We start from the raw sequence: 26,053 nt of genomic DNA on the forward strand, positions 1-26,053 counted from the left end.
AGTCATCATTGGCCTCATGGTGAAATCCCTGAACGGTTTCCTTCCTCTCTGGCAACTGGGTTAGGAAGGGCGCCTGTATCTTTGTAGTGACTGGGTGTATTGATACAAAATCCAAAGTGTAATTAATAACTTCACCATGCTCAAAGGGATTACTCAATGCCTGCTTTTTAAAATGTGTACCCATCTACCAATAGGTGTCCTTCTTTGTGAGGCATTGGAATACCTCCCTGGTATTTGTGGTTGAATCTGTGTTTGAAATTCACTGCTCGACTGAGGGACCTTACAGATAATTGTGTTGGATACAGAGATGAGGTAGTCATTCAAAAATAATGTTAAGCACTATTATTGCACACAGAGTGAGTCTATGCAAATTATAGGACTTGTTAAACACATTTTTATTTCTGAACTTATTTAGGCTTGCCATAACAAAGGGGTTGAACACTTATTGACTCAAGACATTTCAGTTTTTAGTTTTTAATGCATTTTTAATACACAAATTTTGAAAAACATAATTCCACTTTGACGTCATTGAATATTTTCAATTCAGGCTGTAACACAACAAAATGTGGAAAAAGTCAAGGGGTGTGAATACTTTCTAAATGCACTGTATAAACAACATACATAGAAAGAGCAATGCTTGGGGCTCTTCCATACATATAAACAACGGCCACATCTCTCCTCTCTGCAGTGTATGGTTGGTAGCAGATGGTACACAGAGAAACGTATCATCTGTCAAATCAAGTTTAGCTCCGTTTTGATCAATGTTTGCGCTTGGCCGAGCCTGTATTCACTCTGTGTGTGGCCATTCAATATGCTACAAAACACACAGACACAGGACTGAAAGGCAGCGAGCGTCTATCCCGTTTTCAAGCCTCATGACATGGTAACACAGATGCTCTGTGTTTTGTTTAAGCATCTTGTTAATCTGGTTAAGAAACTGTTATTGATTAAAGATATTGGATGTTATTATGGTATAAGATTTTTTATTTAACTAGGCAAGTCAGTTAAGAACAAATTCTTATTTACACTGACAGCCTACTCCGGCCAAAACCAGACAACGCTGGGCCATTTGTGCACCGCCCAATGGGACTCCCAATAACAGCCAGATGTGATACAGCCCGGATTCGAACCAGGTACTATAGTGACACCTCTTGCACTGAGATGCAGTGCTTTAGACCGCTGTGGCACCCAGGAGCCTTGATGGTTACATCAATTGAATACCAAACCATATCAAATTGACATTACAGCATACTTATTATAGTTACTCATGATTTTAAAACCTCTGTGCCCATCAATTATGTATGCATCAAATTCATAGATTTTGTCTGGGCTATGTTCTTTGATGATTTGGACCTCTTTTTACAACATCAGAAATGCTGTCAGTGAGGGAATACAGCGCAGCCATTTTGATAAATGACTGTGTGCAGGGAGCCATTGCTGCTTTGCTAATGAGATTTCAAGGATTTGAAAGTGTATCATAAATATATGACGCATGCAAAAAATCAAATATGACTCACTTCTGGTGGCTTTAATGCAATTATATAGAAACAAATCAAATTCACCCACTAGTCACCTTTACATCAATGAAAACAAATGAAGCCAGTACGCATTTGTGCATTATGCCTGAAGCAGTCAATCACTCTGCGTTTTATGGAGACTCAGACGACAGTGACAGGTGTGCATTATTAACGCCATCCTGCTCTTCATGACTGGTGATAACAGCACCTGCGACAGTGATTCTCCTGGGCCTGTAATTTCACACATCATTTTCAAGCATAAAGCTTGCATGGCAAGTAGTTTGAAAATGTAAACATAGTTGGCTTTTCAGAGAGTTAGCAAGCGCAACCGTCTGCCCTACTATTGTTCTGAAGGATCATGCCAGCCCACCTATTCCCTAATTACCCTCTGGACATGCCCCCTCTCCTGCCAACTTTGTTTGGTTAGCATGTTTGTTATACTTTTACATTTCTCCTTAGTTATGGCACTTTGTCTTCTATGTTAATGTGTTGTATCTACCTCTCAGTGGAGGCTACTGAGGGGAGGACGGCTCAAAATAATGTCTGGAATGTATTTTGATACCATTCCCCTGATTCCGCTCCAGCCACTACCACAAGCCCATACCTTGTATCATAAACTAACCTACCTGCTTTAGAAGCCATCAAATCTCCATCCTACTTCTTGTGTCCTTGTGCTGGGCTTAATTGTTAGTTAATAAATACCCTGAACTGGAAACCTTGTCTCCAACAATGATGCACCATAGTGGCAACATCACTCCTTACCTAGCCTCCTTATACAGTCCACCCTAGTCATTTTCTTTAATTATGGAATTACAATGATTGCTATTTTTAACAAAGAAATTAAAGTTAACGCAGCATTCATTTTTCTAAATATTATCTGGAGAATTTGTTTAACAATTACTCCTATGAATACATACAGATACACAAAAAAAAGGGGTCTTATTCAATGGATTTTGACGACACATAATTTCATTTGAACAGACGTTCATTCCTGCACAGTGTAGCCATCTGAATTGCTAAAGGACCTCGGCCAGTTCTTTGTCAGCCTGAGTGATGAGATTTCCTCCCTGCAGCGGCAGTGTTGATGAGGGGGGAGGTGCTTTCCAGACATGAGAGGTATTTCTGCACACACCAGCACAATTCAGGCCACTTCTATATTACTGGGGAGGGCATCTACGCCTTTGGCAGGTCACAAAGGTCAGGCTATGGACCACTGCTTTCAGGCAGGCAGGCAATGTCAGTGCGGAAAACCCTCCCCTGGAATAGCGTTGCATTTCATTACCGCGTGTCTGTCACCACTTAGGGAATTCACAGTGGAACAAAATAGAGATCAGGCTGATGTAGTATTGTACATGTTTAAATGTTTTATATTTAAGCAATAAGGCCCGAGGGGGTTGTGGTATATGGCCAAGCTTCTCCGTAGGGATGGTGCAAGGTTTCCTCCAGACGTGACACTTGGCATTCAGGCCATCTGGTTTCTTGTGGTCTGAGGTTCCTTTAGGAGCCTTTTGACAAACTTCAAGCGGTCTGTCATGAGCCTTTACTGAGGAGTGGCTTCCGTTTCGCCACTCTACCAAAAACCCAGAGGGTTGGAGCAATGAGAGAGGTGGTATTTTTCCTACTTTTTTCCATCAGTGAGTCACATTTCTTTACACATTTATCTGTATCCACATATAGAGATAAGCAAGGCAATATGTACTGAAAATAGGCAGGTGTAAGATAATATATGCATCCGGCCTGCACAAAGCAGCCTCAGCACGTCTAGCTAATGGCTGTGGACATATGGAGAGACATCATTGCCCATGCCTTGAACACACCACTCTCTTTATCATTTCTAAGTGGGAGACATGAAACACATTTATTATTCTGCTGGACAGCTTTGAAGGCAGTGTGGCAGTGTGTTACTGAAGGCCAGCCACTGATAGTGAGTAGAGACTGAGAGGGGGCGTGCTGAATGGTGGTCCTAAGGGAATTCAATACAGTCGGTTGATTTTGCCCATTAGGTTTCTTCCATCAAAGCAATATATTAATGAGCTGGCTTGCGGGCCAATGTTATCGCGACCTTCTTCCGGCTTAATTGCCCTGGTGGCAAAAGCATTAATTGCAGTGACATTTGTCAGGTGATGTCTATTTCTCTGGCGTTTTTTCCCTCCCTTTCTCTTTCTTCCCCCCAACATGGCTCTTTATGTTGTGTCCTATTTGCTGCTGGTGGGGCCGCAATGCATGCTGGATAATCTGGAGGAGGAAATCGTCCCCAAGAGGAATATAATTCAGACGGAGCCGTGCGAGTGTTAGCGAGCCTGCCAATGGTGTGCTACAGTTCGAGACAGTTTCTATGGCAACGCTCAGAAAAGGTGGTAAAAGAGAGGATGAGATGAATAAAGGCGAACTAAGCAGAAGGGGTATTAGGAGGGTAGAGGTAATTGATGTCATAGAGCAAAACAACGCCATATAATTTACTCTGTCCTGCAACCATGTTGGACATCACACCCCTGCTGTATGTGGTTAAGTGGGCATCTCATATAGTGTAAGGCTATTGATACCAGCTAAACGAATGCCACTGACATGATGTGCTGCCTACTTCACAACTGGTCTGTGCAGTTTCCATTCGGAACCGCAATCTGACATTAAATGACTGTTTATTTTGATCAGTGAGTGACTAATATACGCAGTAGCCAGAGCTTACACAAACCATGACCTGGAAGAAGTCAGCCTTCAGCTGACACTACCATCTCACCTACTGTGAGTAACACAGGACACGCCAACTCTCTATGGAGCAGTGTGGCAAGATGAACCCGAATGGACTTATGGCCAGTTTAGGACTTTGTAATAACCATGTTCAGACAATCTAAACAAACAAAGCGTAAAACCAAGCCTCATTCCACGCCTATAAGGTCAGGCTGAACATCAACCATGCTAGAGCATAGATGCCACACAGCAGCAGTGGGCTAGGGCCGAGCAGTGCTGTGATTAGCTAGTAAGCTCTGTACAGCCGGCTCTTTCTATCTCCAGTCATGAAAACACAATAGGAGCCAAAGTTCTGAGCCACATCCAGTGGATGCAACTGCCGCTTGTGTAGCCAGCGAAACAAGTCAGGTGAAGCAGAGGCTAATCAAGAGCACTTTCTCCTGACGGACAATGACTTAAATGCTGCGTGGACATAAATGGGGATCTGAGTTTGAAAGAACAAGCAGACTTGGTTTCTGAGTATTGCCTGTTGTGGTTAAGCAGTCAAGGGCTCAAGTCCAGGGGTCCATGAGTGTTAGTCGGAGCCAAACAGGCTGTTTGTTGCCTCTCCCATCTTGTTTTTCCTAATTATGGTAATTTGTTTAAGTAATTAGCTACTAATAGCAGGTTTGTTGTCTGTCAATGGAAGCTTGTACAAAATAATTAATTCCCTAGTCGAATCCGTAAAAACATTCTTACCACAACTTAAACTGTAGTAACAATATTGTTATTAGTAATGATTAATAAAAACTCGTAATTATTTATAATACAAATAGGCTACTACTATTTTCTATCATTACTGAACTTCTGCATGTATTTCAGTCTTAAAAAAGATTAGTAGTAGATTTGCATTATCATGATTATCATAGCTATATGTTTACTTTTATTACGCTGTCACTGTTATTATTACATTTTTTACAGTGTGAGTCATCGATACAGTAAACGAAGGCCATGAATGTGAGCCGGAACAAAGAACAGGAGTAGCATACATAATAGGATTCTCCCCCAACCAACACGCCCGCCCACCACTGCTGCATTTCTTCCTACATCACCCTGTCACTCCAAGACTGTCTGGTTACCACGACAACGGCACCTGCCAGTGAAGATGTCGAGCCTGAGAATCTCTCTCCTCAACCAGGCTGTCTTGTCCTTGTGCACAATTGAATATAATCAATCTTATCATACTGTAGGTGTAGGTTAAGAATCAACATGGCTCTTACAGTAGGGCAGTAGCATGGGCGTGTTCAAGGGGTTGATGTATGTCTAAACCGCTATTAAGTATTTTGCAAGTACAAAATGCAATAGAATAATAGCCATAGGCTACGGATTAACAATGAGGCCTTGCTCAGGTTGTTGGAACCTACCTATTATTATGGTCAATTTGGTCCAAAGCATATAGTCAAATACAGGTGTTTAATGAATACTAATTCTTATACGTATGAAGCAGTATAAGGGACATTTTCCATCTTACAAGAAATGCTTCACCACAGCCCCATTTTCCAATAATGGAGGAACCCACTTCCATGGATTGAGCATGGGGTCAGACCAGCCCATACTGACAGAGATGGCTCTTTTGGGGTCAAAAGGCCAGGTAATATACTGTCATTCCAAAACACTTCAACTGACCCAAGTAGGAGGAGCATTTACAATTTCATCCAAAATAAAACCCAGAACATAAATTATTCAGATATTGTAAACGGGGGAAGAAGTCGTGCAATCTGATCAAATGCTTATTCTCTAATGGTAAAGTTATGTGAGGTTTCCAGACACAGATGTTTTTCTTCTTTCAAAATGGTGACTGTCATGACAAGTGGACACATGCTAAGCTTACAGAAGGATTGTCCTCGCATGGGGAAATATCATAGAGCAGAGTGTTTTTTTTTTGATTGAGCTAGCACATAGCTTACACAGCATCGTCAGCACATACAATAGCTAGCACAACATAGTTAGTTGGCCTTCTTAGCTAGAACATTGCTAACGTTACAGCTAATGCTAACAGCACAGATCTTTGCTAGCCTGGAACTGGCTGGCCATCCCAGCTTAGGGAATGGACTGTAAAAGCTAGTCTGATTCTATCAGTTTGTCACAGCTGGGATTGACTATTCTGTACATGCTCACTAAGTGAAGAATCAATACGGTGTTATCATCAGAGTTGACTGGAATTCACTTGCCAAAAAGCCTCTCAGCGACAGCCTTTGACTCTGTGCACAAGTTCTTAAAAGACCCAGACCCAAAATGATCTATCTCTCTGGGGACACGTCCTTCAAAAGTGACCGCAACATTTTGTTTTCATCAATTACATGGATGTATTACATATCAGATGTAAAGGGAGATATGCGCATGGTAAAAACCACTAAAGAAGATTGCATAATCTTAGTGACACGCCCTGGGCCTTTTGTTTATACAAGCCTACAACAAGAAGGGAAAGGCTTTTGCTAGCTATAGCTGTCTCTACAGATTCTAAAACCATACATGGGTCCCAATGACAGACATATGATCAAATCACATCAAATGTTATTTGTCACACTTGCCGAATACAACAGGGGAAATGCTTACTTACAAGCCCTTAACTTCTTATGGCTGGGGGCAGTATTGAGTAGCTTGGATGAATAAGGTGCCCAGAGGTGCCCAGAGTAAACTGCCTTCTACTCAGTCCCAGATGCTAAGATATGCATATTATTAGTATATTTGGATAGAAAACACTCTGAAGTTTCTAAAACTGTTTGAATGCTGTCTGTGAGTATAACAGAACTCACATGGCAGGTAAAAACCTGATAAAAAAATCCAACCAGGAAGTGGGAAATCTGAGGTTTGTAGTTTTTCAACTCATTCCCTACTGAAGATACAGTGGGATATTGGTCATATTGCACTTCCTAAGGCTTCCACTAAATGTCAACAGCCTTTAGAACCTTGTTTGATGCTTCTACTGTGAAGTGGGGGAGAATGAGAGGGGAATGAGTCAGAGGTCTGGCAGAGAGCCACAAGCATAGTCACGCGCGCTCATGTGAGAGCGAGCTCTGTTCCATTGCATTTCTACAGACAAAGGAATTCTCCAGTTGGAAAATTATTGAAGATTTATGTTAAAACTTTCCGCTGGACTTGCACGAGCGTCTGGATTTGGATTTGTTTACCAAACGCGCTAACAAAAGGAGGTATTTGGACATAAATTATGAACTTTATCGAACAAATCAAACATTTATTGTGGAATTGGTATTCCTGGGAGTGCATTCTGATGAAGATCATCAAAGGTAAGTGAATATTTAAATGCTATTTCTGACTTCTGTTGACTACACAACATGGCGGATATCTGTTTGGCTTGTTTTGGTCTCTGAGCGCTGTACTCAGATTATTGCATGGTTTGCTTTTTCGGTAAAGCTTATTTGAAATCTGACACAGCGGTTGCATTAAGGAGAAGTTTATCTAAAGTTCCATTTATAACACTTGTATTTTCATCAACATTTATGATGTGTATTTCTGTAAATTGATGTGGCTCTCTGCAAAATCACTGGATGTTTTTGGAACTACTGAACATAACGCACCAATGTGTACTGAGATTTTTTTTATATAAACATGAACTTTATCGAACAAAACATACATGTATTGTGTAACATGAAGTCCTATGAGTGTCATCTGATGAAGATCATCAAAGGTTAGTGATTAATTTCTCTATTTCTGCTTTTTGTGACTCCTCTCTTTGGCTGGAAAAATGGCTGTGTTTTTCTGTGAATAGGCACTCACCTAACATAATTGTTTGTGTTGCTTTTGCCGTAAAGCCTATTTGAAATCGGACACTGTGGTGGGATTAACAAGAAGTGTATCTTTATAATTGTGTAAAATACTTGTATGTTTGAGGAATTTTAATTTATGAGATTTCTGTTGTTTGAATTTGGCGCCCTGCACTTTCACTGGCTGTTGTCATATCGATCCCGTTAGCGGGGTCTCAGCCATAAGAAGTTTTAACCAACAATGCAGTTTTAAGAAAATAAGAGACAAGAAAAACAAAGAATTAGTTAAAGAGCAGCAGTAAATAACAATAGCAGGGCTATATACAGGGGGTACCGATACAGAGTCAATTTGCTGGGGCACTGGTGTCGGGGTAATTGAGGTAATATGTACATGCAGGTAGAGTAATTAAAGTGACTATGCATAGATAATAACAGAGAGTAGCAGCAGCATATAAGAGGGGGATAGCCAGTTGATTAGATGTTCAGGAGTCTTAAAGCTTGGGGGTAGAAGCTGTTTAGAATCCTCTTGGACCTAGACTTGGTGCTACGGTACCGCTTTTCGTGCGGTAGCAGAGAGATCAGTCTATGACTAGGGTGGCTGGAGTCTTGAACAATTTTTAGGGCCTTCCTCTGACACCTCCTGGTATAGAGGTCCTGGATGGCAGGAAGCTTGGCCCCGGTGATGTACTGGGCCGTACGCACTACCCTTTGTAGTGCCTTGCGGTCGGAGGCCAAGCAGTTGCCATACCAGGCAGTGATGCAACCCGTCAGGATGCTCTCGATGGTGCAGCTGTAAAACCTTTTGAGGATCTGAGGACCTATACCAAATCTTTTCAGTTTCTTGAAGGGGAATAGGTTTTGTCGTGCCCTCTTCACGACTCTCTTCGTGTGCTTGGACCATGTTAGTTTGTTGGTGATGCCAAGGAACTTGAAGCTCTCAACCTGCTCCACTACAGCCCCATCGATGAGAATGGGGGTGTGTTCGGTCCTCTTTTTCCTGTAGTCCACAATCATCTCCTATTGTCTTGATCATGAGGGAAAGGTTGTTGTCCTTGCACCACACGGTCAAGTTTCTACCCTATAGGCTGTCTCATTGTTGTCAGACAACTTAATGATGGTGTTGGAGTCGTGCCTGGCCGTGCAGTCATAAGTGAACAGTGAGTACCGGACGGGACTGAGCACGCACCCCTGAGTGGCCCCCGTGTTGAGGATCAGCGTGGCGGATGTGTTGTTACCTACCCTTACCACCTGGGCGCGTGTCCGTCAGGAAGTCCAGGATTCAGTTGCAGAGGGAGGTGTTTAGTCTCAGGATCCTTAGCTTAGTGATGAGCTTTGAGGGCACTATTGTGTTGAATGCTGAGCTGTAGTCAATTAATAGCATTCTCACATAGGTGTTCCTTTTGTCCAGGTGGGAAAGGGCAGTGTGGAGTACAATAGAGATTGCATCATCTGTGGATCTGTTGGGGTGGTATGCAAATTGGAGTGGGTTTAGAGTTTCTGGGATAATGGTGTTGATGTGAGCATTTCATGGCTACAGATGTTAGTGCTACGGGTTGGTAGTCATTTAAGCAGGTTACCTTAATGTTCTTGGGCACAGGGACTATGGTGGTCTGCTTGAAACATGTTGGTAATACAGACGCAGACAGGGAGAGGTTGAAAATGTGAGTGAAGACACTTGCCAGTTGGTCAGCGCATGCTTGGAGTACACATCCTGGTAATCCATCTGACCCTTTTGAATGTTGACCTATTTAAAAGTCTTACTCACATCGGCTGCGGAGAGCATGATCTCACAGTAATTTCATGCATGTTTCAGTGTTACTTGCCTCGAAGCGAGCATAGAAGTTATTTAGCTCGTCTGGTAGGCTCGTGTCACTGGGCAGCTCTCGGCTGTGCTTCCCTTTGTAGTCTGTAATAGTTTGCAAGCCCTGCCACATCTGACATGCATCAGAGCCGTTGTAGTACGATTCAATCTTAGTCCTGTATTGACGCTTTGCCTGTTTGATGGTTCGTCGGGGGCATAGCGGCATTTCTTATAAGCTTCCGGGTTAGAGTCACGCTCCTTGAAAGCGGCAGCTCCACCCTTTAGCTCAGTGAAAAGTTTGCCTGTAATCCATGGTTTCTGGTTGGGGTATGTACGTACAGTCACTAGATAGACCAGCCCTATGGTATGTAACCTAAGGGGGTCTCCTAGCGACTACTACAGTAAGGATGAGTCAAAAGAGGAGGTTAGCATTACACCATCAACCGATGAATTTACAATGGAAAGAGGTGGTAGGCTTCCATGGGTAGAAGGGATGACATTTCCTATAGTTTAGGTGACAGAGGTCAAAAATATCCCACTATAGACTCTATGGATAAGAGATCTTCCATTGCATTCTGAATGATGTACATTCATTGTGAGCAAGGCAAGCCTTTGTTCACATTGGCTAATTATGTCAATGACTTTGGCTTGGAGTTTAAAGGCACTGCCTCAGAGATTGTATCTGAAGCAGCATCATAAGCAGCAACATTTCAGCGTCCATTACAGGAAAGAATGCGTTCAGTGAAAATGGAAGGAAGGCCCTTATTAACTGTAGGAGATTTGCGTTCCTTCCTACCAATGTTTGGGAATGTCAATTGCAGTAGGCTATATAGAGAGAAACTGGCAAACTGCTCAAATGTCTAGATGGTTGTTTTCTCAATTTAATAGACAGGCATCTGAGCTGAGGTTCAGCAACCAATTGCTGAAATATTAGGAAAATAGAAATGTATATGATTAGGTGATATACATTTGTAATCTGAAAACATTGCTGAACTTGGATATTCTCTTGAGAGTGTCAAGAAATACACATCATCCTTAGGAAAAACGAATATATCATAGCTACTGTACTGTAACAAATGCCTCCCTCAAGAACCATGTCTTACAAAGACATATATAATACCAATTCTTCATACTGATTCTCTGGGTTTGGTTGACCATGTCATTAGACACTCATAAAGTGCTATATCCTACATTTCCTTCAAATATGATGCTAAATGCTTTGGACCAGTCAGTAAAATGATGGGAGACTAGCCAATTAATGGTGTCATGACATTGGCATGTTGGGGGAGGTTTATGACCCCCATAAATACATTTCCCATTTTTCCTCTCTCTACTCTACCAATGTGACTATTGAAAATCCCTTTGTTAACATAGAGAGTCTGGGAACATCAAAAGGTGGGAAACGGAACCCAATTTCGGTAATCCAAACAGTTGAAAATATGCGTTGGTACTTAATGAACATGATGTCAGATCAGTTGGCGTCTGAGACATTATTACTGATGATAGGACAACATAAACTATATCTTGGAAAGTCTACACATTCTAGTTATCAGATTCACATGGAATTGTTGTTCAATCTAAATGTTTAAAAATGAAACTATTTGTGAAAAGATTAAATGTAATTTTAGCTTCTTAAATTAGAGAAAGTTTTGTCATAGAGAAACTCTGCTCACTCAGAGGCCCCGTCCAAGTGAACAGACTTTGGTTGTAAACTATGAAACGCCCCTTCTTTCACCACTATATAAACCCGTTGACGAAAATTCAACTTCCTGTTCCAAGGACGTCAGGACTTGCGGTCTCCGCCTTAAAAAGGACAAGGTCACCTACAGAACTAAGCCAACCTCAGCGTGAGCTCTGGTTGAAGGACAAGAACCTAACAAAATTAGCATTGAATTTCAACGTGAAGATGACAATCCACACGCAGAAAGGATGAATTTCGACTATACCAGCCAGAATATAGCATGAGCTTAAAGTATGGCAACTTGGTATGAACTTTGAACTCTTATTCACTAAAGAAGTGATACCTCCTAAACTGTTGCGTTAGTGCAGCAACTATAGACGTGGGCTAGGAGAGGAAGGACAGAGTATCCATTCTACCACGCACCAATTCACTACTAGACATTCTTCAGAGGACCAGAGATCCATGCTGGACCACCCCGCCTTCTATCTACGACCATTCTACCGAAGCGCAGCTCAGAGTAAATATTTATTGCGTTTTCCTTTTTCAAATGGGCGGTTATTTAGACTGCATAAGATACTGCATTTACGATAGCATAGCTGCCTACGGCCAAATAGAGACACAAAACCTTTTTACTCCTCAGTCTTCCCGCTCTTTCACTCAAACCCAACCCCCTTTCTTTGTGTAACCAGCCGTCATATCTGTTCCGTCTGCTAGGGATGTTTTCCTTTATGACATAATTTGTAATCAATGTATGATACATTCTGTGTATATGTAATTCTGTGTGATTATTTAGGTATTTAGTAAATAAATAATTAAACCAAATTTTGCATAACTGATTCAACTTCTTAGCCAGGGTTCGTGAAGATTACTATGTCTTTAAGAGTTTATTCAGAAGATAACAGCTCTATAAACATTATTTTGTGGTGCCCCGACTTTCGAGTTAATATCACTTAATCCGGCATAGCCAAAGACATGACAATGGTCTCTTGGTGAGAAACTAACCTAATTGATTCATCAACCTTGTTGAATCTTAATTCCAGACTTCTTGTTGTCCTTACAAAGAATAAACAGTCCACCTCTTTCCAACCACATCAGGGTTCAGTTGTTTACCTTCACAAAATCTGGCGTGTCAGTTACACTATACAGTGCCTTCAGGAAGTATTCAGACCCCTTGACTTTTTCCACATTTTGCTATGTTACAGCCTTATTCTAAAAATTATTAAATAGTTTTTCCACCTCATAAATCTACACACAAAACCATATAATGACAAAGCAAAAACAGGTTTTTAGACATTTTTGCAAATTTAATACAAATAAAACATGGAAATATCACATAAGTATTCAAACCCTTTACTCAGTACTTTGTTGAAGAAAATTTGGCAGTGATTACAGCCTCGAGTCTTCTTGGATATGACGTACAAGCTTGGCACACCTGTAATTGGGGAGTTTCTCCCATTCTTCTCTGCAGATCCTCTCAAGCTATGTCAGGTTAGATGGGAAGCATTGCTGCACAGCTATTTTCAGGTCTCTCCAGAGATATTCGATCAGGTTCAAGCCCGGGCTCTGTTTGGGTCACTCAAGGACATTCAGAAGCCACTCCTGCATTGTCTTGGCTGTCTGCTTAGGATTGTTGACTGGGGCGAAGGTGAATCATCACACCCCCAGTCTGAGGTCCTGAGCGCTCTGGAGGAGGTTTTCATCAAGGATCTCTCTCTGTACTTTGCTCCATTAATTTCTTCCTCAATCCTGCTTAGTCTCGCAGTCCCTGCTGCTGAAAAACATACCCACTGCATGATGCTGCCACCACCATGCTTCACCGTAGGGATAGTGCCAGGTTTCCTCTAGACGTGATGCTTGGCATTCAGGCCAGAGTTCAATCTTGGTTTCATCAGACCAGAGAATCTTGTTTCACATGGTCTGAAAGTCTTTAGGTGCCTTTTGGTGAACTCCAAGCGAGCTGTCGTGCCTTTTACTGAGGAGTGGCTTCCGTCTGATTGGTGGAGTGCTGCAGAGATGGTTGTCTCTCTGGAAGGTTCTCCCATCTCCACAGAGGAACTCTGGAGCTCTGTCAGTGTGACCATCGGGTTCTTTGTCACCTCCCTGACCAAGGCCCTTCTTCCCAGATTGTTCAATTAGGCCGGGTGGCCAGCTCTAGGAAGAGTCTTGGTGGTTCCCAACTTCTTACATTTAAGAATGATCGAGGCCACTGTGTTCTTGGGGACCTTCAATGCTGCAAAAAAATGTGGTACCCTTCCCCAGATCTGTGCCTCGACACAATCCTGTCTTGGAGCTCTACGGACAATTTCTTCGACCTCATGGCTTGGTTTTTGCTCTGACATGGACTATCAACCTTATATAGACAGGTGTGTGCTTTTCCAAATCATGTCCAATCAATTGAAATTAGCACAGGTGCTCCCATCAAGTTGTAGAAACATCTCCTGGATGATCAATGGAAACAGGATGCACCTGAGTTCAATTTCGAGTCTCATAGCAAAGGGTTTTTCTATTTTTAATAGATTTACAAAAACATTTAAAAACCTGTTTTTGCTTTGTCATTATGGGTTATTGTGTGTAGATTGATGAGGAAAGAAAATTATTTAATCAATTTTAGAATAAGGCCGTAACGTAACAAAATGTGGAAAAGGCCAAGGGGTCTGAATACTTTCCGAAGGCAATGTATATACAAAAGTATGTGGACACCCCTCCAAATTAGTGGATTAGGCTATTTCAGCCATACCTGTCATGTATTGTCATGTTGTGTCCTGTTCCTGTTCTTACTCTTCACCCTGTCTCCCTCTGCTGGTCGTATTAGGTTACCTTTTCTTCCCCTCTTTCCCCCAGCTGTTCCTTGTCTTCTCTAACTACCTCGTTCACCCCTTTTCCCACCTGTTCCCTTTTTCCCTCTGATTAGGTCTCTATATCTCTCTCTGTTTCTGCTTCTGTCTTTGTCGGATTCTCGTTTGTGTTACTCATGCCTGAACCAGACTATCGTCGTGTTTGCTGCAACCTTGTCCTGTCCTGTCGGAATCTGCCTGTTCATCTAACCTTGTCCTGTCCTGTCGGAATCTGCCTGTCCATCTGAGCCTACGTGTGTTTCGTCATTAAAGAAACTCTGTTTTGTTAATTCGCTTTTGGGTCCTCATTCACGCACCTGACAGAAGAATCCGACCAAGAATGGACCCAGCGACTTCGGATCCTCTCCACTCAGCCGTCGAGATCCAGGGAGCGATGCTAGGCAGACACGAGCAGGAATTGTCTGCTGCTCGACATGCCGTTGAGACCCTGGCCACCCAAGTCTCCAACCTCACAGAACAGGTTCACCATCTCCGCCTCGATCCACCGGCCACTTCCAGGGCTTTCGAATCTCCGGAGCCCAGAATCAATAACCCGCCGTGTTACTCTGGGGAGCCCACTGAATGCCGCTCGTTCCTCACCCAGTGTGATATTGTGTTTTCTCTCCAGCCCAACACTTACTCCAGGAGCACTGCTCGTATCGCCTACGTCATATCTCTCCTTACTGGACGGGCTCGTGAGTGGGGCACGGCAATCTGGGAGGCAAGGGCTGAGTGTACTAACCAGTATCAGGACTTTAAGGAGGAGATGATACGGGTTTTTGATCGATCTGTTTTTGGGGAGGAGGCTTCCAGGGTCCTGTCTTCCCTATGTCAAGGTAATCGATCCATAACAGACTACTCTATTGAGTTTCGCACTCTTGCTGCCTCCAGTGGCTGGAACGAGCCGGCTTTGCTCGCTCGTTTTCTGGAGGGTCTCCGCGCAGTGGTAAAGGATGAGATTCTCTCCCGGGAGGTTCCTTCCAGCGTGGATTCCTTGATTGAACTCGCTATTCGCATTGAGCGACGGGTTGATCTTCGTCACCGAGCTCGTGGAAAGGAGCTCACGTTCTCCGTTGTCCCCCTCTCCGCATCACTACCATCTTCCTCTGCCGGCTCGGGTGCTGAGCCTATGCAGCTGGGAGGTATCCGCATCTCGACTAAAGAGAGGGAACGGAGAATCACCAACCGCCTCTGTCTCTATTGCGGTTCCGCTGGTCATTTTGTCACTTCATGTCCAGTAAAAGCCAGAGCTCATCAGTAAGCGGAGGGCTACTGGTGAGCGCTACTACTCCTGTCTCTCCTTCAAGATCCTGCACTACCTTGTCGGTCCATCTACGCTGGACCGGTTCGTCAGCTTCCTGCAGTGCCTTGATAGACTCTGGGGCGGAGGGCTGTTTTATGGACGAGACCTGGGCTCGGGAACATGACATTCCTCTCAGACAGTTAAGGGAGCCCACGGCCTTGTTCGCCTTGGATGGTAGTCCTCTCCCCAGGATTCAGCGTGAGACGCTACCTTTAACCCTCACTGTCTCTGGTAATCATAGCGAAACCATTTCTTTTTTAATTTTTCGTTCACCTTTTACACCTGTTGTTTTGGGCCATCCCTGGCTAGTTTGTCATAATCCTTCTATTAATTGGTCTAGTAATTCTATCCTCTCCTGGAACGTCTCTTGTCATGTGAAATGTTTAATGTCTGCTATCCCTCCTGTTTCCTCTGTCTCTTCTTCACAGGAGGAGCCTGGTGATTTGACAGGGGTGCCGGAGGAATATCACGATCTGCGCACGGTGTTCAGTCGGTCCAGGGCCACCTCTCTTCCTCCACACCGGTCGTATGATTGTAGTATTGATCTCCTTCCGGGAACCACTCCCCCCCGGGGTAGACTATACTCTCTGTCGGCTCCCGAACGTAAGGCTCTCGAAGATTATTTGTCTGTAGCTCTTGCCGCCGGTACCATAGTCCCCTCCTCCTCTCCCGCCGGAGCGGGGTTTTTTTTTGTTAAGAAGAAGGACGGGTCCCTGCGCCCCTGCATAGATTATCGAGGGCTGAATGACATAACAGTGAAGAATCGTTATCCGCTTCCTCTTATGTCTTCAGCCTTCGAGATCCTGCAGGGAGCCAGGTTTTTCACTAAGTTGGACCTTCGTAACGCTTACCATCTCGTGCGCATCAGGGAGGGGGACGAGTGGAAGACGGCGTTTAACACTCCGTTAGGGCACTTTGAATACCGGGTTCTTCCTTTCGGCCTCGCTAACGCTCCAGCTGTCTTTCAGGCATTAGTCAATGATGTCCTGAGAGACATGCTGAACATCTTTGTTTTCGTTTACCTTGACGATATCCTGATTTTTTCACCGTCACTCCAGATTCATGTTCAGCACGTTCGACGTGTCCTCCAGCGCCTTTTAGAGAATTGTCTTTTTGTGAAGGCTGAGAAGTGCACTTTTCATGCCTCCTCCGTCACATTTCTCGGTTCTGTTATTTCCGCTGAAGGCATTAAGATGGATCCCGCTAAGGTCCAAGCTGTCATTGATTGGCCCGTCCCTAAGTCACGCGTCGAGCTGCAGCGCTTTCTCGGCTTCGCGAACTTCTATCGTCGTTTCATCCGTAATTTCGGTCAGGTGGCAGCTCCTCTCACAGCCCTTACTTCTGTCAAGACGTGCTTTAAGTGGTCCGTTTCCGCCCAGGGAGCTTTTGATCTCCTCAAGAATCGTTTTACATCCGCACCTATCCTTGTTACACCTGACGTCTCTAGACAGTTCGTTGTCGAGGTTGACGCGTCAGAGGTGGGCGTGGGAGCCATTCTTTCTCAGCGCTCCCTCTCTGATGACAAGGTCCACCCTTGCGCGTATTTTTCTCATCGCCTGTCGCCGTCGGAACGTAACTATGATGTGGGAAACCGCGAACTGCTCGCCATCCGCTTAGCCCTAGGCGAATGGCGACAGTGGTTGGAGGGGGCGATCGTTCCTTTTGTCGTTTGGACTGACCATAGGAACCTTGAGTACATCCGTTCTGCCAAACGACTTAATGCGCGTCAGGCGCGCTGGGCGCTGTTTTTCGCTCGTTTCGAGTTCGTGATTTCTTATCGTCCGGGCTCTAAGAACACCAAGCCTGATGCTTTATCTCGTCTCTTCAGTTCTTCAGTAGCCTCCACTGACCCCGAGGGGATTCTCCCTGAGGGGCGTGTTGTCGGGTTGACTGTCTGGGGAATTGAGAGGCAGGTAAAGCAAGCACTCACTCACACTCCGTCGCCGTGCGCTTGTCCTAGGAACCTTCTTTTCGTTCCCGTTCCTACTCGTCTGGCCGTTCTTCAGTGGGCTCACTCTGCCAAGTTAGCCGGCCACCCTGGCGTTCGGGGTACGCTTGCTTCCATTCGCCAGCGTTTTTGGTGGCCCACCCGGGAGCATGACACGCGTCGTTTTGTGGCTGCTTGTTCGGTCTGCGCGCAGACTAAGTCCGGTAACTCCCCTCCTGCCGGCCGTCTCAGGCCGCTTCCCATTCCCTCTCGACCGTGGTCTCACATCGCCTTAGATTTTGTCACCGGACTGCCTTCGTCAGCGGGGAAGACTGTTATTCTTACGGTTGTCGATAGGTTCTCTAAGGCGGCTCATTTTATTCCCCTTGCTAAGCTTCCTTCTGCTAAAGAGACGGCACAAATCATCATCGAGAATGTTTTCAGAATTCATGGCCTTCCGTCAGACGTCGTTTCGGACAGAGGTCCGCAATTCACGTCTCAATTTTGGAGGGAGTTTTGCCGTTTGATTGGGGCTTCCGTCAGTCTCTCTTCCGGCTTTCACCCCCAGTCTAACGGTCAAGCAGAACGGGCCAATCAGACTATTGGTCGCATCTTACGCAGTCTTTCTTTTCGCAACCCTGCGTCTTGGTCAGAACAGCTCCCCTGGGCAGAATACGCCCACAACTCGCTTCCTTCGTCTGCGACCGGGCTATCTCCTTTTCAGAGTAGCCTCGGGTACCAGCCTCCGCTGTTCTCATCTCAGTTCGCCGAGTCCAGCGTCCCCTCCGCTCAGGCTTTTGTCCAACGTTGCGAGCGCACCTGGAAGAGGGTCAGGTCTGCACTTTGCCGTTATAGGGCGCAGACTGTGAGAGCTGCTAATAAGCGTAGAACTAAGAGTCCTAGATATTGTCGCGGTCAGAGAGTTTGGCTCTCCACTCAGAACCTTCCCCTTAAGACAGCTTCTCGCAAGTTGACCCCACGGTTCATTGGTCCGTTCCGTATTTCTCAGATCATTAATCCTGTCGCAGTGCGACTTCTTCTTCCGCGATATCTTCGTCGCGTCCACCCGGTCTTCCATGTCTCCTGTGTTAAGCCCGTTCTTCGCGCCCCCGCTCGTCTCCCCCCCCCCCCCCCCATCCTTGTCGAGGGCGCACCTATCTACAGGGTCCGTAAGATTTTGGACATGCGTCCTCGGGGCCGTGGTCACCAGTACCTAGTGGATTGGGAGGGGTACGGTCCTGAGGAAAGGAGTTGGGTTCCCTCTCGGGACGTGCTGGACCGTTCGCTGATCGATGATTTCCTCCGTTGCCGCCAGGTTTCCTCCTCGAGTGCGCCAGGAGGCGCTCGGTGAGTGGGGGGGTACTGTCATGTATTGTCATGTTGTGTCCTGTTCCTGTTCTTACTCTTCACCCTGTCTCCCTCTGCTGGTCGTATTAGGTTACCTTTTCTTCCCCTCTTTCCCCCAGCTGTTCCTTGTCTTCTCTAACTACCTCGTTCACCCCTTTTCCCACCTGTTCCCTTTTTCCCTCTGATTAGGTCTCTATATCTCTCTCTGTTTCTGCTTCTGTCTTTGTCGGATTCTCGTTTGTGTTACTCATGCCTGAACCAGACTATCGTCGTGTTTGCTGCAACCTTGTCCTGTCCTGTCGGAATCTGCCTGTTCATCTAACCTTGTCCTGTCCTGTCGGAATCTGCCTGTCCATCTGAGCCTACGTGTGTTTCGTCATTAAAGAAACTCTGTTTTGTTAATTCGCTTTTGGGTCCTCATTCACGCACCTGACAATACCCATTGCTGTCAGGTATATAAAATTGAGCACACAGCCATGCAATCTTCATTGACAAACATTGGTAGTAGAATGCCCTTACTGAAGAGCTCAGTGACTTTCAATGTGGCCCCGTCATAGGATGCTACCTTTCCAAGTCAGTTCGTCAAATTTCTGCCCTGCTCGAGCTGCCCTGGTCAACTGTAAGTGCTGTTATCGTGAAGGGGAAACGTCTAGGAGCAACTAATGCTCAGCCACGAAGTGGTAGGCCATACAAGCTCACAAAAAGGGACCGCAGAGTCCTTAAGAGCGTAAAAATCACCTTTTCTCGGTTGCAACACTCAGTTGCAACACTGCCTCCGGAAGCAACGTCAGCACAAAAACTGTTCATTGGGAGCTTAATGAAATGGGTTTCCATGGCCGAGCAGCCGCACACAAGCCTAAGATCACCATGCGCAATGCCAAACATTGGCTGGAGTGGTGTAAAGCTCACATCCATTGGACTCTGAAGCATTGGAAACACGGTCTCTGGAGTAATGAATCACGCTTCATCATCTGGCAGTCCGACAGACAAATCTGGGTTTAGTGGATGCCAGGAAAACACGACCTGCTCCAATGCATAGTGCTAATGTCACGTTCTGACCATAGTTCTGTTATTTTATTCTTTGTTTTAGTATGGTCAGGGCGTGAGTTGGGGTGGGCAGTCTATGTTTGTTTTCCTATGTTGGTTTTTGTGTTCAGCCTAGTATGGTTCTCAATCAGAGGCAGGTGTCGTTAATTGTCTCTGATTGAGAATAATACTTAGGTAGCCTGGGTTTCACTGTTGGTTTGTGGGTGTTTGTTTCCGTGTGAGTGTTTGTCGCCACACGGTGCTGTTTCGATTTTTGTATATTTTCACGTCCTCGTTTATTGTTTTTGTTCGAGTGTTTATTTGTCTTTATTAATAAAAACATTGTGGACACTTACCACGCTGCACCTTGGTCCTCCTCTCCTTCACCAGAAGAAAGCCGTTACAGCTAACTGTAAAGTTTGGTGGAGGAGGAATAATGGTCAGGGGCTGTTTTTTATGGTTCAGGCTAGGCCCCTTAATTCCAGTGAAGAGAAATCTTAACGCTACAGCACACAGTGACATTCTAGACGATTCTGTGCTTCCAACTTTGTGGCAACAGTTTGGGGAAGGCCCTTTTCTCTTTCAGCATGGCAATGCCCCAGTGCACAAAGCAACGTCCATACAGAAATGGTTTGTCGAGATCGGTGTGGAAGAACTTGACTGGCCTGCATAGAGCCCTGACGTCAACCCCATCAAACTCCTTCGGGATGAAATGGAATGCCGACTGCGAGCCAGGCCTAATCGCTCAACATCAGTGTCCGACCTCACTAATGCTCTTGTGGCTGAATGGAAGCAAGTCCCCACATAAATGTTCCAACATCTAGTAGGAGGCCTTCCCAGAAGAGTGGAGGCTGCTATAGCAGCAAAGGGGGAGGGAAAAACTCCATATTAATGCTCATAATGGTGGAATGAGACGAGCAAGTGGTCATGTAGTGTAGTTGCCCATCCCTTCCCTAAATAATCATCACACTATATAACATTATGTAAGCGCCTTCCATGTTGAGGACTTTTAAAGCCTGGCGATGCTTAGTTTCCAGGCCTAAAGGGGCTATGAATCGATGGTCTGTTTAACCTGGCAGTTCTCTCGGTGGTCAAGTTCAGTTCCATTGGGCAGTTTTGTCCAGACAGTGTCCAGACAGCTCAGAACATCATGGCATACAGTTTCGCCGCTAGTTAACCAACTGCAGTGGGGAAGTGAAAACTGAGAAAATAGCATTGGATTCCTGGATGTTGTTGTGAATGTTTGATATGAGACATATGTAACCGGTCTGAAATGGCTGGCTAGTTAGCGGTGCACACTAGTGGCATTTCAATCGGTGACGTCACTCACTCTGAGACCTTGAAGTAGTTGTTTCCCTTGCTTTTGTGGAGCGATAGGTAACAACACTTCATGGGAGGCAGTGGCAAGGACAGGGACGGAAGCAATACTGTTACACATACACAGATGGCAACAGAACTAATAGGGCACAGCCACACCCTAGTTGTATGATAGAAGCCACTCACAGGATAATCAAAGCCATGGCCACAGTGGGTGACCAGTCCCTAAGAGACTCATTAGAGTAGGATCTGTACTGATTACCATTGAGTGTCTACAGTGAGAGCAATGATTTAAAAAATAGGTATTAAAATGTCTTCTCTACTTCTGGGTTTACACATTATTATTCATGTAGTATTGTGCTGTATGTGGCTACTAATTTCCTTTGCATACAATATCTATTTTTCTAATGAGGTGTGATGTAATTTTACACACATGTCACAAAAAATATATTTTACACTGATGAAGTTCCGGTGATTGATTCAAACTGACAAAAATAACCTAATTTTATTAACTTTTTGTGTGTGCATGCATTCTAATGTAAATTCGATACATTTTGTAAGCCACAGGCTACAAAATCTGGACAGACACACGCAGACTCCTGCGCATCAGCCAGTATAGCTCTAAATGTCTATCCACCATTCTCAATAATCAAGTGTAGGCCTTATATCTCTGGAATTTACCACATAGGCCCAATAAAAATGTAACTGCTTAAAACAGCATGCATTGTTGTTAAACATTATGCATATCCATTTGGCCGTACATTGCTCAGCCAAACAACGTACTAAAAACAACTGCAAATAGGAGTCCATCAATCACACAACAGCGATGGTCTACTGTTTTCTTCCATTGGCGACGTCAAATAGGCCACTACGTAGCTATGAAAATACACGAATCGATTTAAATGCAAAATATTTCCATGATTTTTTGACGTCGAGTGGAGAGATTATCAGTTAGAGAAATAGCCTGCACATGTACCGTTTCGAAACCATCACATTAGGTCACCTGGACAAGCCCACCTATTTCAATCGACCTTGCAATACATTTTCAGTAACAGCCTATACATTGGACAATCTCGGCTACAAATACATTTTTGCAGTGATGATTGAACACAAAATGCATTCAAGGCTAAAAGCGTCATGTGTATCTTGAAAAAAAAAACACTTCCATGCATCCGCCTGTTTAACATTCTATTCGCATCAGGACTATTCTCCCTCTGCTCAGCTCGCAACGTAACCAACCCGACCTCCATTTTCATGCAGCATCGTAAGAAACCGATAAAACAAACAATTCGTAGCTTTTAAATCTACGTTTGATGATGCATTCGTTGCTGGCATGTAAAATAATTATAAGACATACAATTGTGCTTTATTCTTACCTCATTTCCCGAGCTGTGTTGATTTCAATAGGGTGTGGAATGAGACCTCGGGATTCTGTGGGAGTGATACTGAATTCGCCACTAGCAGATGCGTGTTACTGTTGTGATGCTAGTCTGTCACACACCACAACCTCTCTCCCTCTCTCTCGCGCTCTCTCTCGCTGTCTCTCAATTTCACTAAAAACGCTATTTATTTTTCTTGGTAGGCAATTTTGAATATAGAAAATATTATAATGTGCTTCATACGTTCGGCGTAAAGACTGGTTAGCAAAATCTAAGCCTAAACTTTTAACTTGAACTTTAAACGTGTATATGGAAGTGCGGGAAAGCACACAGACATCAGATTTGGTTCCCACCTATAATGTGTGCATCTGTGAATCATAATACTGTGCACATTTTGGTCGTATCAAGGCTTAGTTTTGACATTCTGCTCAAAGCTTGCCAGGGGTTGCTGTCCATGGTGCTGAACAGGTGAATGGCGCCGCTGCCTTGCCAGGGGTTGCTGTTCATGGTGCTGAACAGGTGAATGGCGCCGCTGCCTTGCCAGTGGTTGCTGTCCATGGTGCTGAACAGGTGAATGGTGCCGCTGCCTTGACAGAGGTTCCTGACCAGGGCAGTGGGGTGCTGAACGGACAGATCCCCTGAGTACTTTGCCTATCCAGGTATTATTTAGTTATTAAGTCACCTGACCCAACTCGTTGATAAATAATGAAGAAAGGCACATGACCCCGTTCATAATTGGTCATTGTTTTGGAGGTGGGCGTTGCCTCTTATTCTTGTAATGTCTCAATTTACCACTGGAGGGAGACAACAGCTAATCTTTAGTGTCAGCTGCACCAAGAAAGGCTGTCTGGGAAAATTTACAGACAGTGGCGCCATCCCCCTCACTTCAGCGATGTTTTCTCAGTATTTCTCAGGTTAACGTTTTTCTTGTTCATCTCATTTTGTCATTTTGAGAGTTTGTCTCTCTCTCTCTCTCTCCACCGTTTTATTCCCACTCCTTTTCTTCTCTCTCCTCCCCCTTCTTTCACCCCGCCCCCACCTTCTCTGTCTCTCTCTCCCCTCTCTACCCCTCCCTCACTCTCCCCTTTTCTCTCTCTCCCTCCTCCTTCCATTCTCTCTCCTTCCTCTCTCTCCCATCCCTCCTTCACCCTCTCCCTCTCTCTCTCCCCTTCCCTCAATCTCCCCTTTCTCTCTCCCTCCTCCCCTCCATTCTCTCTCCCTCCTTCTTTCCCTGCCTCCCCCTCCTCTCGTCTCTCTCTCCCTCTCCATCGTCTCTCGCCCTCCTCTCTCCTACCTCTGTCTGTCTGTTGACTGACTCTCTCTCTCCCCTCCCTCCTCTTTCTCCCCCTCCCTCCCTCCCTCCCTCCCTGTCTAATGACTCCCTCTCTCCTCCCGCTCTCTGTGGGACCAAGTTTTCACTGTGAAGAGTTCATTTCACATGGTCAGATGCTGGATTGCGTTCATCGGAAGCGTCTGTTGAACGATCCCATGCGTGATTCCATCTGCCGATGTCACTCAAAAGCACATTAATTCTAGGTCAGTGAGGCCTACCTTTCTGCCATTTAGTGGGGGAGGGGCAAATTAATCGTCCATTGTATTGTTAGAGTTGAGGCCTGAAGCCTAGCTTCATGTCCACTCCCACCAATAGAGAGAGAAAGAGAGAGAGAGAGCGAGCGAGAGACAGCGAGAGAGAGAGAGAAACGTGGGAGCTGTTCCTTCTGCACCATGCCACTCTGGAGCCACTATGCTATTTAACAGGCAGCAAACGGCATCCACTCACTGACACCAATTATGTGGCAGCCTAAAGCACCGCATGTTGGGCTACACTACATTAAACTGACTGACTTAAAGAACCCCATCTAATCAAAGATAATCATACACTAGATACACGAAAGTATGTGGACACCCCTTCAAATTAGTGGATATGGCTATTTCAGCCACACCTGTTGCTGACAGGTGTATAAAATCGAGCACACAGCCATGCATTCTCCATTGGAAAACATTGGCAGTAGAATGGCCTTACTGAAGAACTCAGTGATTTTCAATGTGGCACCGTCATAGGAGACCACCTTTTCAACAAGTCCGTTTGTCAAATTTCTGCCTTGCTAGAGCTTCTTCTGTTTCTGCCCTGGCGGCTCCTTCTGTTTTGAAGTGGAAACACAAGCTCACAGAATGTGACCACCGAGTGCTGAAGCGAGTAGTGCCTAAAAATAATCTCTCCTCAGTTTCAATACTCAATACTGAGTTCCAAACTGCTTCTGGAAGCAACCTCAGAACAAGAACTGTTTGTCAGGAGCTTCGTGGAATGGTTTGTAATGGAAATTGTCTCTGTGTGTATCAGATCGTATGTTTAGCACAATGCTGTTTTGTAATAACCTGCATTGGTTGGGTTCATGCGAGTGACAGATTGACTGCACAAAGAAGTAAACCACAATCACTAATAAGCAATTTGGCAGTATTTGTAAAACATTATCTTGGGACTAGAACAGTTATAAAATGTCTCAGTTTCAAGGTTATATGACTTGTTTGTGTAGCAGTATAAAGGGACTGAAAGGGAACGCACCTTTTCAGAGTTTCATCAGTCTTGTATTGAGTTTGTGAACCTCTCTGTGCGTTAATAAACATTACTTAATTTAGTTTGACTTTGAGTCCTTAGTGGTGAATTTCCACAACAGGGTTTCCATGACCGAGCAGCCGCACACAAGCCTAAGATCACCATGCGCAATGCCAAGCGTCGGCTGGAGTGGTGTAAAGGTCATCACCATTGGACTCTGGGTTTGGCGGATGCCAGGAGAACGCTACGTGCCCCAATGCATAGTGCCAACTGTAAGGTTTGGTGGAGGAGGAATAATGGTCTGGGTGTAACGGTTTTCTTCCGTTGAACCATATCAGGCCAAACAACAAACCCAACATTGAAACACAAAACATAGAATGCCCACTCAGCTCACGTCCTGACCAACACTAAAACAATGAAAACACAAAAGAACTATGGTCAGAAAGTGACAGTACCCACCCCCCCCCCAAGGTGCGGACTCCGGCCGCAAAACTTGAACCTATAGAGGAGGGTCTGGGTGGGCATCTGTCCGCGGTGGCGGCTCTGGTGCAGGACGTGGACCCCACTCCACCATAGTCTTTGTCCGCTTTAGTGTCCTCCTAGGAACGGCGACCCTCGCCACCGACCTTGGACTGGCAACCCTACTAAAGGGCCCCACTGGACGAAACAAACTCCTCCGGACTGAAGGGCAGCTCTGGACTGAGGGGTAGCTCAGGACTGAAGGGCAGCTCAGGACTGAGGGGCAGCTCAGGACTGAAGGGCAGCTCAGGACTGAGGGGCAGCTCAGGACTGAGGGGCAGCTCAGGACTGAGGGGTAGCTCAGGACTGAGGGGTAGCTCAGGACCGAGGGGTAGCTCAGGACCGAGGGGTAGCTCAGGACCGAGGGGTAGCTCAGGACCGAGAGGCAGCTCAGGA

At 45.1% G+C, this 26,053-nt stretch overlaps 1 protein-coding gene across 1 annotated transcript in view; it reads right to left on the reverse strand.

Annotated features, from left to right (window-relative positions):
* The window catches only part of LOC110490301 (adenomatous polyposis coli protein 2), a 49,542-nt gene extending 26,278 nt beyond the window's left edge, over positions 1-23,264 (reverse strand). The window contains exon 1 of the mRNA XM_021563655.3: positions 22,582-23,264. The gene's annotated coding sequence lies outside the window, so the exon portion shown is untranslated. The remainder of the gene's footprint in view (positions 1-22,581) is intronic.
* Between the last annotated feature and the right edge of the window lie 2,789 nt (positions 23,265-26,053).

Source organism: Oncorhynchus mykiss, chromosome 1 (genome assembly GCF_057628025.1).
Source record: "Oncorhynchus mykiss isolate SJ-2025 chromosome 1, ASM5762802v1, whole genome shotgun sequence".
NCBI lineage: Eukaryota > Metazoa > Chordata > Actinopteri > Salmoniformes > Salmonidae > Oncorhynchus > Oncorhynchus mykiss.